At 40.4% G+C, this 12,649-nt stretch overlaps 20 non-coding genes across 20 annotated transcripts; all 20 read left to right on the forward strand.

Annotated features, from left to right (window-relative positions):
* Positions 1-259: 259 nt before the first annotated feature.
* On the forward strand, positions 260-378 carry LOC141297578 (5S ribosomal RNA). Its single transcript, XR_012341408.1, has one exon. It is a non-coding gene; the product is annotated as a 5S ribosomal RNA (ribosomal RNA).
* A 1,469-nt stretch (positions 379-1,847) lies between these two features.
* Positions 1,848-1,966, forward strand: LOC141291996 (5S ribosomal RNA). The gene has a single exon (XR_012340431.1). It is a non-coding gene; the product is annotated as a 5S ribosomal RNA (ribosomal RNA).
* Positions 1,967-2,050: 84 nt separating this feature from the next.
* LOC141292003 (5S ribosomal RNA) lies at positions 2,051-2,169 on the forward strand. The gene has a single exon (XR_012340432.1). It is a non-coding gene; the product is annotated as a 5S ribosomal RNA (ribosomal RNA).
* An 800-nt stretch (positions 2,170-2,969) lies between these two features.
* On the forward strand, positions 2,970-3,088 carry LOC141317067 (5S ribosomal RNA). Its single transcript, XR_012351720.1, has one exon. It is a non-coding gene; the product is annotated as a 5S ribosomal RNA (ribosomal RNA).
* An 84-nt stretch (positions 3,089-3,172) lies between these two features.
* Positions 3,173-3,291, forward strand: LOC141292018 (5S ribosomal RNA). The gene has a single exon (XR_012340434.1). It is a non-coding gene; the product is annotated as a 5S ribosomal RNA (ribosomal RNA).
* Positions 3,292-4,092: 801 nt separating this feature from the next.
* Positions 4,093-4,211, forward strand: LOC141297582 (5S ribosomal RNA). Its single transcript, XR_012341409.1, has one exon. It is a non-coding gene; the product is annotated as a 5S ribosomal RNA (ribosomal RNA).
* An 801-nt stretch (positions 4,212-5,012) lies between these two features.
* LOC141296312 (5S ribosomal RNA) lies at positions 5,013-5,131 on the forward strand. Its single transcript, XR_012341226.1, has one exon. It is a non-coding gene; the product is annotated as a 5S ribosomal RNA (ribosomal RNA).
* Positions 5,132-5,215: 84 nt separating this feature from the next.
* Positions 5,216-5,334, forward strand: LOC141292026 (5S ribosomal RNA). Its single transcript, XR_012340435.1, has one exon. It is a non-coding gene; the product is annotated as a 5S ribosomal RNA (ribosomal RNA).
* An 802-nt stretch (positions 5,335-6,136) lies between these two features.
* Positions 6,137-6,255, forward strand: LOC141292034 (5S ribosomal RNA). Its single transcript, XR_012340436.1, has one exon. It is a non-coding gene; the product is annotated as a 5S ribosomal RNA (ribosomal RNA).
* An 84-nt stretch (positions 6,256-6,339) lies between these two features.
* LOC141316269 (5S ribosomal RNA) lies at positions 6,340-6,458 on the forward strand. The gene has a single exon (XR_012351342.1). It is a non-coding gene; the product is annotated as a 5S ribosomal RNA (ribosomal RNA).
* An 84-nt stretch (positions 6,459-6,542) lies between these two features.
* LOC141318601 (5S ribosomal RNA) lies at positions 6,543-6,661 on the forward strand. Its single transcript, XR_012352907.1, has one exon. It is a non-coding gene; the product is annotated as a 5S ribosomal RNA (ribosomal RNA).
* Positions 6,662-7,463: 802 nt separating this feature from the next.
* Positions 7,464-7,582, forward strand: LOC141319098 (5S ribosomal RNA). The gene has a single exon (XR_012353374.1). It is a non-coding gene; the product is annotated as a 5S ribosomal RNA (ribosomal RNA).
* An 84-nt stretch (positions 7,583-7,666) lies between these two features.
* Positions 7,667-7,785, forward strand: LOC141292041 (5S ribosomal RNA). The gene has a single exon (XR_012340437.1). It is a non-coding gene; the product is annotated as a 5S ribosomal RNA (ribosomal RNA).
* Positions 7,786-8,587: 802 nt separating this feature from the next.
* Positions 8,588-8,706, forward strand: LOC141292049 (5S ribosomal RNA). Its single transcript, XR_012340438.1, has one exon. It is a non-coding gene; the product is annotated as a 5S ribosomal RNA (ribosomal RNA).
* Positions 8,707-8,790: 84 nt separating this feature from the next.
* LOC141292057 (5S ribosomal RNA) lies at positions 8,791-8,909 on the forward strand. Its single transcript, XR_012340439.1, has one exon. It is a non-coding gene; the product is annotated as a 5S ribosomal RNA (ribosomal RNA).
* An 800-nt stretch (positions 8,910-9,709) lies between these two features.
* On the forward strand, positions 9,710-9,828 carry LOC141317075 (5S ribosomal RNA). Its single transcript, XR_012351721.1, has one exon. It is a non-coding gene; the product is annotated as a 5S ribosomal RNA (ribosomal RNA).
* Positions 9,829-9,912: 84 nt separating this feature from the next.
* Positions 9,913-10,032, forward strand: LOC141317521 (5S ribosomal RNA). Its single transcript, XR_012351895.1, has one exon. It is a non-coding gene; the product is annotated as a 5S ribosomal RNA (ribosomal RNA).
* An 801-nt stretch (positions 10,033-10,833) lies between these two features.
* LOC141297596 (5S ribosomal RNA) lies at positions 10,834-10,952 on the forward strand. Its single transcript, XR_012341414.1, has one exon. It is a non-coding gene; the product is annotated as a 5S ribosomal RNA (ribosomal RNA).
* An 801-nt stretch (positions 10,953-11,753) lies between these two features.
* On the forward strand, positions 11,754-11,872 carry LOC141296320 (5S ribosomal RNA). Its single transcript, XR_012341227.1, has one exon. It is a non-coding gene; the product is annotated as a 5S ribosomal RNA (ribosomal RNA).
* Positions 11,873-11,956: 84 nt separating this feature from the next.
* Positions 11,957-12,075, forward strand: LOC141292063 (5S ribosomal RNA). The gene has a single exon (XR_012340440.1). It is a non-coding gene; the product is annotated as a 5S ribosomal RNA (ribosomal RNA).
* Positions 12,076-12,649: the final 574 nt, after the last annotated feature.

Below are 12,649 nucleotides of genomic sequence, written 5' to 3' on the forward strand. Positions count from 1 at the left end.
CCTTGTAAATACACCAAATCTATTTAAACCAATTTTCTTTTATGTCTCATTCTTTTAACCACTAGTCATCTCTCACAGTTAAATCTGACCCCATTTTAGTCTTGTAACTCGGCTGATAAGGCCGATTGTTACACTTTTATGGGAGACCGCCTGGGAATACCAGGTGCTGTAAGCTTTTGCCTTTTCTTCACTATTTATATAATATGCTGGCTTTTACGGAGGCTGATCTTTAAATAGCCCACTTTTTGGAGCTGCCCTCGCTTATGGCCATACCGCGCTGAGAGTGCCCGATCTCGTCTGATCTCGGAAGCTAAGCAGCGTCGGGCCTGGTTAGTACTTGGATGGGAGACCGCCTGGGAATACCAGGTGCTGTAAGCTTTTGCCTTTTCTTCACTATTTATATAATATGCTGGCTTTTAGAAAGACGTGTTTTACCGCTCTATTTATTACAATCATTTACATGTATTATAGAGTTTTAAGTGTTTTACATGTTTTTTAGGCCATTTTATTACTCTTAACATTTTAAGTGTATGTGTCTTTAATAAATGGATGGTTGGCCTGTCATGTGACTAGACACATGACAGGAAGCAGGAAGTACAACTGTATAAGAGAGCAGCATGACAAACAAAGGACAGTCACCAAACTGTTGGATTGAGGAGTTGCTAATTTTAGAGCTCACCTTTCCATTCACCACCTGCAAACTTTGGATTACACTTTCTGTGGATTGTATATACAATGGTGGACACTCACATTGGACTTATCAACACACTGGGGTTCTTGGACTGTTTTTAGGGTATGGACAAATGAACTGTATTCTTTTAACAGAGTTTACCTAGTTTTATCGTGTTGTTTTAAAGTCTTTTATGTGAACCTTGTAAATACACCAAATCTATTTAAACCAATTTTCTTTTATGTCTCATTCTTTTAACCACTAGTCATCTCTCACAGTTAAATCTGACCCCATTTTAGTCTTGTAACTCGGCTGATAAGGCCGATTGTTACACTTTTATGGGAGACCGCCTGGGAATACCAGGTGCTGTAAGCTTTTGCCTTTTCTTCACTATTTATATAATATGCTGGCTTTTAGAAAGACGTGTTTTACCGCTCTATTTATTACAATCATTTACATGTATTATAGAGTTTTAAGTGTTTTACATGTTTTTTAGGCCATTTTATTACTCTTAACATTTTAAGTGTATGTGTCTTTAATAAATGGATGGTTGGCCTGTCATGTGACTAGACACATGACAGGAAGCAGGAAGTACAACTGCATAAGAGAGCAGCATGACAAACAAAGGACAGTCACCAAACTGTTGGATTGAGGAGTTGCTAATTTTAGAGCTCACCTTTCCATTCACCACCTGCAAACTTTGGATTACACTTTCTGTGGATTGTATATACACTGGTGGACACTCACATTGGACTTATCAACACACTGGGGTTCTTGGACTGTTTTTAGGGTATGGACAAATGAACTGTATTCTTTTAACAGAGTTTACCTGTTTTTAGGGTATGGACAAATGAACTGTATTCTTTTAACAGAGTTTACCTAGTTTTATCGTGTTGTTTTAAAGTCTTTTTATGTGAACCTTGTAAATACACCAAATCTATTTAAACCAATTTTCTTTTATGTCTCATTCTTTTAACCACTAGTCATCTCTCACAGTTAAATCTGACCCCATTTTAGTCTTGCAACTCGGCTGATAAGGCCGATTGTTACACTTTTATGGGAGACCGCCTGGGAATACCAGGTGCTGTAAGCTTTTGCCTTTTCTTCACTATTTATATAATATGCTGGCTTTTACGGAGGCTGATCTTTAAATAGCCCACTTTTTGGAGCAGCCCTCGCTTATGGCCATACCGCGCTGAGAGCGCCCGATCTCGTCTGATCTCGGAAGCTAAGCAGCGTCGGGCCTGGTTAGTACTTGGATGGGAGACCGCCTGGGAATACCAGGTGCTGTAAGCTTTTGCCTTTTCTTCACTATTTATATAATATGCTGGCTTTTACGGAGGCTGATCTTTAAATAGCCCACTTTTTGGAGCAGCCCTCGCTTATGGCCATACCGCGCTGAGAGCGCCCGATCTCGTCTGATCTCGGAAGCTAAGCAGCGTCGGGCCTGGTTAGTACTTGGATGGGAGACCGCCTGGGAATACCAGGTGCTGTAAGCTTTTGCCTTTTCTTCACTATTTATATAATATGCTGGCTTTTAGAAAGACGTGTTTTACCGCTCTATTTATTACAATCATTTACATGTATTATAGAGTTTTAAGTGTTTTACATGTTTTTTAGGCCATTTTATTACTCTTAACATTTTAAGTGTATGTGTCTTTAATAAATGGATGGTTGGCCTGTCATGTGACTAGACACATGACAGGAAGCAGGAAGTACAACTGTATAAGAGAGCAGCATGACAAACAAAGGACAGTCACCAAACTGTTGGATTGAGGAGTTGCTAATTTTAGAGCTCACCTTTCCATTCACCACCTGCAAACTTTGGATTACACTTTCTGTGGATTGTATATACACTGGTGGACACTCACATTGGACTTATCAACACACTGGGGTTCTTGGACTGTTTTAGGGTATGGACAAATGAACTGTATTCTTTTAACAGAGTTTACCTGTTTTTAGGGTATGGACAAATGAACTGTATTCTTTTAACAGAGTTTACCTAGTTTTATCGTGTTGTTTTAAAGTCTTTTATGTGAACCTTGTAAATACACCAAATCTATTTAAACCAATTTTCTTTTATGTCTCATTCTTTTAACCACTAGTCATCTCTCACAGTTAAATCTGACCCCATTTTAGTCTTGTAACTCGGCTGATAAGGCCGATTGTTACACTTTTATGGGAGACCGCCTGGGAATACCAGGTGCTGTAAGCTTTTGCCTTTTCTTCACTATTTATATAATATGCTGGCTTTTACGGAGGCTGATCTTTAAATAGCCCACTTTTTGGAGCAGCCCTCGCTTATGGCCATACCGCGCTGAGAGCGCCAGATCTCGTCTGATCTCGGAAGCTAAGCAGCGTCGGGCCTGGTTAGTACTTGGATGGGAGACCGCCTGGGAATACCAGGTGCTGTAAGCTTTTGCCTTTTCTTCACTATTTATATAATATGCTGGCTTTTACGGAGGCTGATCTTTAAATAGCCCACTTTTTGGAGCAGCTCTCGCTTATGGCCATACCGCGCTGAGAGCGCCCGATCTCGTCTGATCTCGGAAGCTAAGCAGCGTCGGGCCTGGTTAGTACTTGGATGGGAGACCGCCTGGGAATACCAGGTGCTGTAAGCTTTTGCCTTTTCTTCACTATTTATATAATATGCTGGCTTTTAGAAAGACGTGTTTTACCGCTCTATTTATTACAATCATTTACATGTATTATAGAGTTTTAAGTGTTTTACATGTTTTTTAGGCCATTTTATTACTCTTAACATTTTAAGTGTATGTGTCTTTAATAAATGGATGGTTGGCCTGTCATGTGACTAGACACATGACAGGAAGCAGGAAGTACAACTGTATAAGAGAGCAGCATGACAAACAAAGGACAGTCACCAAACTGTTGGATTGAGGAGTTGCTAATTTTAGAGCTCACCTTTCCATTCACCACCTGCAAACTTTGGATTACACTTTCTGTGGATTGTATATACACTGGTGGACACTCACATTGGACTTATCAACACACTGGGGTTCTTGGACTGTTTTTAGGGTATGGACAAATGAACTGTATTCTTTTAACAGAGTTTACCTGTTTTTAGGGTATGGACAAATGAACTGTATTCTTTTAACAGAGTTTACCTAGTTTTATCGTGTTGTTTTAAAGTCTTTTATGTGAACCTTGTAAATACACCAAATCTATTTAAACCAATTTTCTTTTATGTCTCATTCTTTTAACCACTAGTCATCTCTCACAGTTAAATCTGACCCCATTTTAGTCTTGTAACTCGGCTGATAAGGCCGATTGTTACACTTTTATGGGAGACCGCCTGGGAATACCAGGTGCTGTAAGCTTTTGCCTTTTCTTCACTATTTATATAATATGCTGGCTTTTACGGAGGCTGATCTTTAAATAGCCCACTTTTTGGAGCTGCCCTCGCTTATGGCCATACCGCGCTGAGAGTGCCCGATCTCGTCTGATCTCGGAAGCTAAGCAGCGTCGGGCCTGGTTAGTACTTGGATGGGAGACCGCCTGGGAATACCAGGTGCTGTAAGCTTTTGCCTTTTCTTCACTATTTATATAATATGCTGGCTTTTAGAAAGACGTGTTTTACCGCTCTATTTATTACAATCATTTACATGTATTATAGAGTTTTAAGTGTTTTACATGTTTTTTAGGCCATTTTATTACTCTTAACATTTTAAGTGTATGTGTCTTTAATAAATGGATGGTTGGCCTGTCATGTGACTAGACACATGACAGGAAGCAGGAAGTACAACTGTATAAGAGAGCAGCATGACAAACAAAGGACAGTCACCAAACTGTTGGATTGAGGAGTTGCTAATTTTAGAGCTCACCTTTCCATTCACCACCTGCAAACTTTGGATTACACTTTCTGTGGATTGTATATACACTGGTGGACACTCACATTGGACTTATCAACACACTGGGGTTCTTGGACTGTTTTTAGGGTATGGACAAATGAACTGTATTCTTTTAACAGAGTTTACCTGTTTTTAGGGTATGGACAAAAGAACTGTATTCTTTTAACAGAGTTTACCTAGTTTTATCGTGTTGTTTTAAAGTCTTTTATGTGAACCTTGTAAATACACCAAATCTATTTAAACCAATTTTCTTTTATGTCTCATTCTTTTAACCACTAGTCATCTCTCACAGTTAAATCTGACCCCATTTTAGTCTTGTAACTCGGCTGATAAGGCCGATTGTTACACTTTTATGGGAGACCGCCTGGGAATACCAGGTGCTGTAAGCTTTTGCCTTTTCTTCACTATTTATATAATATGCTGGCTTTTACGGAGGCTGATCTTTAAATAGCCCACTTTTTGGAGCAGACCTCGTTTATGGCCATACCGCGCTGAGAGCGCCCGATCTCGTCTGATCTCGGAAGCTAAGCAGCGTCGGGCCTGGTTAGTACTTGGATGGGAGACCGCCTGGGAATACCAGGTGCTGTAAGCTTTTGCCTTTTCTTCACTATTTATATAATATGCTGGCTTTTACGGAGGCTGATCTTTAAATAGCCCACTTTTTGGAGCAGCCCTCGCTTATGGCCATACCGCGCTGAGAGCGCCCGATCTCGTCTGATCTCGGAAGCTAAGCAGCGTCGGGCCTGGTTAGTACTTGGATGGGAGACCGCCTGGGAATACCAGGTGCTGTAAGCTTTTGCCTTTTCTTCACTATTTATATAATATGCTGGCTTTTAGAAAGACGTGTTTTACCGCTCTATTTATTACAATCATATACATGTATTATAGAGTTTTAAGTGTTTTACATGTTTTTTAGGCCATTTTATTACTCTTAACATTTTAAGTGTATGTGTCTTTAATAAATGGATGGTTGGCCTGTCATGTGACTAGACACATGACAGGAAGCAGGAAGTACAACTGCATAAGAGAGCAGCATGACAAACAAAGGACAGTCACCAAACTGTTGGATTGAGGAGTTGCTAATTTTAGAGCTCACCTTTCCATTCACCACCTGCAAACTTTGGATTACACTTTCTGTGGATTGTATATACACTGGTGGACACTCACATTGGACTTATCAACACACTGGGGTTCTTGGACTGTTTTTAGGGTATGGACAAATGAACTGTATTCTTTTAACAGAGTTTACCTGTTTTTAGGGTATGGACAAATGAACTGTATTCTTTTAACAGAGTTTACCTAGTTTTATCGTGTTGTTTTAAAGTCTTTTTATGTGAACCTTGTAAATACACCAAATCTATTTAAACCAATTTTCTTTTATGTCTCATTCTTTTAACCACTAGTCATCTCTCACAGTTAAATCTGACCCCATTTTAGTCTTGTAACTCGGCTGATAAGGCCGATTGTTACACTTTTATGGGAGACCGCCTGGGAATACCAGGTGCTGTAAGCTTTTGCCTTTTCTTCACTATTTATATAATATGCTGGCTTTTACGGAGGCTGATCTTTAAATAGCCCACTTTTTGGAGCAGCCCTCGCTTATGGCCATACCGCGCTGAGAGCGCCCGATCTCGTCTGATCTCGGAAGCTAAGCAGCGTCGGGCCTGGTTAGTACTTGGATGGGAGACCGCCTGGGAATACCAGGTGCTGTAAGCTTTTGCCTTTTCTTCACTATTTATATAATATGCTGGCTTTTACGGAGGCTGATCTTTAAATAGCCCACTTTTTGGAGCAGCCCTCGCTTATGGCCATACCGCGCTGAGAGCGCCCGATCTTGTCTGATCTCGGAAGCTAAGCAGCGTCGGGCCTGGTTAGTACTTGGATGGGAGACCGCCTGGGAATACCAGGTGCTGTAAGCTTTTGCCTTTTCTTCACTATTTATATAATATGCTGGCTTTTACGGAGGCTGATCTTTAAATAGCCCACTTTTTGGAGCAGCCCTCGCTTATGGCCATACCGCGCTGAGAGCGCCCGATCTCGTCTGATCTTGGAAGCTAAGCAGCGTCGGTCCTGGTTAGTACTTGGATGGGAGACCGCCTGGGAATACCAGGTGCTGTAAGCTTTTGCCTTTTCTTCACTATTTATATAATATGCTGGCTTTTAGAAAGACGTGTTTTACCGCTCTATTTATTACAATCATTTACATGTATTATAGAGTTTTAAGTGTTTTACATGTTTTTTAGGCCATTTTATTACTCTTAACATTTTAAGTGTATGTGTCTTTAATAAATGGATGGTTGGCCTGTCATGTGACTAGACACATGACAGGAAGCAGGAAGTACAACTGCATAAGAGAGCAGCATGACAAACAAAGGACAGTCACCAAACTGTTGGATTGAGGAGTTGCTAATTTTAGAGCTCACCTTTCCATTCACCACCTGCAAACTTTGGATTACACTTTCTGTGGATTGTATATACACTGGTGGACACTCACATTGGACTTATCAACACACTGGGGTTCTTGGACTGTTTTTAGGGTATGGACAAATGAACTGTATTCTTTTAACAGAGTTTACCTGTTTTTAGGGTATGGACAAATGAACTGTATTCTTTTAACAGAGTTTACCTAGTTTTATCGTGTTGTTTTAAAGTCTTTTTATGTGAACCTTGTAAATACACCAAATCTATTTAAACCAATTTTCTTTTATGTCTCATTCTTTTAACCACTAGTCATCTCTCACAGTTAAATCTGACCCCATTTTAGTCTTGTAACTCGGCTGATAAGGCCGATTGTTACACTTTTATGGGAGACCGCCTGGGAATACCAGGTGCTGTAAGCTTTTGCCTTTTCTTCACTATTTATATAATATGCTGGCTTTTACGGAGGCTGATCTTTAAATAGCCCACTTTTTGGAGCAGCCCTCGCTTATGGCCATACCGCGCTGAGAGCGCCCGATCTCGTCTGATCTCGGAAGCTAAGCAGCGTCGGGCCTGGTTAGTAATTGGATGGGAGACCGCCTGGGAATACCAGGTCCTGTAAGCTTTTGCCTTTTCTTCACTATTTATATAATATGCTGGCTTTTACGGAGGCTGATCTTTAAATAGCCCACTTTTTGGAGCAGCCCTCGCTTATGGCCATACCGCGCTGAGAGCGCCCGATCTCGTCTGATCTCGGAAGCTAAGCAGCGTCGGGCCTGGTTAGTACTTGGATGGGAGACCGCCTGGGAATACCAGGTGCTGTAAGCTTTTGCCTTTTCTTCACTATTTATATAATATGCTGGCTTTTAGAAAGACGTGTTTTACCGCTCTATTTATTACAATCATTTACATGTATTATAGAGTTTTAAGTGTTTTACATGTTTTTTAGGCCATTTTATTACTCTTAACATTTTAAGTGTATGTGTCTTTAATAAATGGATGGTTGGCCTGTCATGTGACTAGACACATGACAGGAAGCAGGAAGTACAACTGCATAAGAGAGCAGCATGACAAACAAAGGACAGTCACCAAACTGTTGGATTGAGGAGTTGCTAATTTTAGAGCTCACCTTTCCATTCACCACCTGCAAACTTTGGATTACACTTTCTGTGGATTGTATATACACTGGTGGACACTCACATTGGACTTATCAACACACTGGGGTTCTTGGACTGTTTTTAGGGTATGGACAAATGAACTGTATTCTTTTAACAGAGTTTACCTGTTTTTAGGGTATGGACAAATGAACTGTATTCTTTTAACAGAGTTTACCTAGTTTTATCGTGTTGTTTTAAAGTCTTTTTATGTGAACCTTGTAAATACACCAAATCTATTTAAACCAATTTTCTTTTATGTCTCATTCTTTTAACCACTAGTCATCTCTCACAGTTAAATCTGACCCCATTTTAGTCTTGCAACTCGGCTGATAAGGCCGATTGTTACACTTTTATGGGAGACCGCCTGGGAATACCAGGTGCTGTAAGCTTTTGCCTTTTCTTCACTATTTATATAATATGCTGGCTTTTACGGAGGCTGATCTTTAAATAGCCCACTTTTTGGAGCAGCCCTCGCTTATGGCCATACCGCGCTGAGAGCGCCCGATCTCGTCTGATCTCGGAAGCTAAGCAGCGTCGGGCCTGGTTAGTACTTGGATGGGAGACCGCCTGGGAATACCAGGTGCTGTAAGCTTTTGCCTTTTCTTCACTATTTATATAATATGCTGGCTTTTACGGAGGCTGATCTTTAAATAGCCCACTTTTTGGAGCAGCCCTCGCTTATGGCCATACCGCGCTGAGAGCGCCCGATCTCGTCTGATCTCGGAAGCTAAGCAGCGTCGGGCCTGGTTAGTACTTGGATGGGAGACCGCCTGGGAATACCAGGTGCTGTAAGCTTTTGCCTTTTCTTCACTATTTATATAATATGCTGGCTTTTAGAAAGACGTGTTTTACCGCTCTATTTATTACAATCATTTACATGTATTATAGAGTTTTAAGTGTTTTACATGTTTTTTAGGCCATTTTATTACTCTTAACATTTTAAGTGTATGTGTCTTTAATAAATGGATGGTTGGCCTGTCATGTGACTAGACACATGACAGGAAGCAGGAAGTACAACTGTATAAGAGAGCAGCATGACAAACAAAGGACAGTCACCAAACTGTTGGATTGAGGAGTTGCTAATTTTAGAGCTCACCTTTCCATTCACCACCTGCAAACTTTGGATTACACTTTCTGTGGATTGTATATACACTGGTGGACACTCACATTGGACTTATCAACACACTGGGGTTCTTGGACTGTTTTAGGGTATGGACAAATGAACTGTATTCTTTTAACAGAGTTTACCTGTTTTTAGGGTATGGACAAATGAACTGTATTCTTTTAACAGAGTTTACCTAGTTTTATCGTGTTGTTTTAAAGTCTTTTATGTGAACCTTGTAAATACACCAAATCTATTTAAACCAATTTTCTTTTATGTCTCATTCTTTTAACCACTAGTCATCTCTCACAGTTAAATCTGACCCCATTTTAGTCTTGTAACTCGGCTGATAAGGCCGATTGTTACACTTTTATGGGAGACCGCCTGGGAATACCAGGTGCTGTAAGCTTTTGCCTTTTCTTCACTATTTATATAATATGCTGGCTTTTACGGAGGCTGATCTTTAAATAGCCCACTTTTTGGAGCAGCCCTCGCTTATGGCCATACCGCGCTGAGAGCGCCAGATCTCGTCTGATCTCGGAAGCTAAGCAGCGTCGGGCCTGGTTAGTACTTGGATGGGAGACCGCCTGGGAATACCAGGTGCTGTAAGCTTTTGCCTTTTCTTCACTATTTATATAATATGCTGGCTTTTACGGAGGCTGATCTTTAAATAGCCCACTTTTTGGAGCAGCTCTCGCTTATGGCCATACCGCGCTGAGAGCGCCCGATCTCGTCTGATCTCGGAAGCTAAGCAGCGTCGGGCCTGGTTAGTACTTGGATGGGAGACCGCCTGGGAATAACCAGGTGCTGTAAGCTTTTGCCTTTTCTTCACTATTTATATAATATGCTGGCTTTTAGAAAGACGTGTTTTACCGCTCTATTTATTACAATCATTTACATGTATTATAGAGTTTTAAGTGTTTTACATGTTTTTTAGGCCATTTTATTACTCTTAACATTTTAAGTGTATGTGTCTTTAATAAATGGATGGTTGGCCTGTCATGTGACTAGACACATGACAGGAAGCAGGAAGTACAACTGTATAAGAGAGCAGCATGACAAACAAAGGACAGTCACCAAACTGTTGGATTGAGGAGTTGCTAATTTTAGAGCTCACCTTTCCATTCACCACCTGCAAACTTTGGATTACACTTTCTGTGGATTGTATATACACTGGTGGACACTCACATTGGACTTATCAACACACTGGGGTTCTTGGACTGTTTTTAGGGTATGGACAAATGAACTGTATTCTTTTAACAGAGTTTACCTGTTTTTAGGGTATGGACAAATGAACTGTATTCTTTTAACAGAGTTTACCTAGTTTTATCGTGTTGTTTTAAAGTCTTTTATGTGAACCTTGTAAATACACCAAATCTATTTAAACCAATTTTCTTTTATGTCTCATTCTTTTAACCACTAGTCATCTCTCACAGTTAAATCTGACCCCATTTTAGTCTTGTAACTCGGCTGATAAGGCCGATTGTTACACTTTTATGGGAGACCGCCTGGGAATACCAGGTGCTGTAAGCTTTTGCCTTTTCTTCACTATTTATATAATATGCTGGCTTTTACGGAGGCTGATCTTTAAATAGCCCACTTTTTGGAGCTGCCCTCGCTTATGGCCATACCGCGCTGAGAGTGCCCGATCTCGTCTGATCTCGGAAGCTAAGCAGCGTCGGGCCTGGTTAGTACTTGGATGGGAGACCGCCTGGGAATACCAGGTGCTGTAAGCTTTTGCCTTTTCTTCACTATTTATATAATATGCTGGCTTTTAGAAAGACGTGTTTTACCGCTCTATTTATTACAATCATTTACATGTATTATAGAGTTTTAAGTGTTTTACATGTTTTTTAGGCCATTTTATTACTCTTAACATTTTAAGTGTATGTGTCTTTAATAAATGGATGGTTGGCCTGTCATGTGACTAGACACATGACAGGAAGCAGGAAGTACAACTGTATAAGAGAGCAGCATGACAAACAAAGGACAGTCACCAAACTGTTGGATTGAGGAGTTGCTAATTTTAGAGCTCACCTTTCCATTCACCACCTGCAAACTTTGGATTACACTTTCTGTGGATTGTATATACACTGGTGGACACTCACATTGGACTTATCAACACACTGGGGTTCTTGGACTGTTTTTAGGGTATGGACAAATGAACTGTATTCTTTTAACAGAGTTTACCTGTTTTTAGGGTATGGACAAAAGAACTGTATTCTTTTAACAGAGTTTACCTAGTTTTATCGTGTTGTTTTAAAGTCTTTTATGTGAACCTTGTAAATACACCAAATCTATTTAAACCAATTTTCTTTTATGTCTCATTCTTTTAACCACTAGTCATCTCTCACAGTTAAATCTGACCCCATTTTAGTCTTGTAACTCGGCTGATAAGGCCGATTGTTACACTTTTATGGGAGACCGCCTGGGAATACCAGGTGCTGTAAGCTTTTGCCTTTTCTTCACTATTTATATAATATGCTGGCTTTTACGGAGGCTGATCTTTAAATAGCCCACTTTTTGGAGCAGACCTCGTTTATGGCCATACCGCGCTGAGAGCGCCCGATCTCGTCTGATCTCGGAAGCTAAGCAGCGTCGGGCCTGGTTAGTACTTGGATGGGAGACCGCCTGGGAATACCAGGTGCTGTAAGCTTTTGCCTTTTCTTCACTATTTATATAATATGCTGGCTTTTACGGAGGCTGATCTTTAAATAGCCCACTTTTTGGAGCAGCCCTCGCTTATGGCCATACCGCGCTGAGAGCGCCCGATCTCGTCTGATCTCGGAAGCTAAGCAGCGTCGGGCCTGGTTAGTACTTGGATGGGAGACCGCCTGGGAATACCAGGTGCTGTAAGCTTTTGCCTTTTCTTCACTATTTATATAATATGCTGGCTTTTAGAAAGACGTGTTTTACCGCTCTATTTATTACAATCATATACATGTATTATAGAGTTTTAAGTGTTTTACATGTTTTTTAGGCCATTTTATTACTCTTAACATTTTAAGTGTATGTGTCTTTAATAAATGGATGGTTGGCCTGTCATGTGACTAGACACATGACAGGAAGCAGGAAGTACAACTGCATAAGAGAGCAGCATGACAAACAAAGGACAGTCACCAAACTGTTGGATTGAGGAGTTGCTAATTTTAGAGCTCACCTTTCCATTCACCACCTGCAAACTTTGGATTACACTTTCTGTGGATTGTATATACACTGGTGGACACTCACATTGGACTTATCAACACACTGGGGTTCTTGGACTGTTTTTAGGGTATGGACAAATGAACTGTATTCTTTTAACAGAGTTTACCTGTTTTTAGGGTATGGACAAATGAACTGTATTCTTTTAACAGAGTTTACCTAGTTTTATCGTGTTGTTTTAAAGTCTTTTTATGTGAACCTTGTAAATACACCAAATCTATTTAAACCA

This window comes from Garra rufa, chromosome 1 (genome assembly GCF_049309525.1).
Source record: "Garra rufa chromosome 1, GarRuf1.0, whole genome shotgun sequence".
NCBI classification, from domain to species: domain Eukaryota; kingdom Metazoa; phylum Chordata; class Actinopteri; order Cypriniformes; family Cyprinidae; genus Garra; species Garra rufa.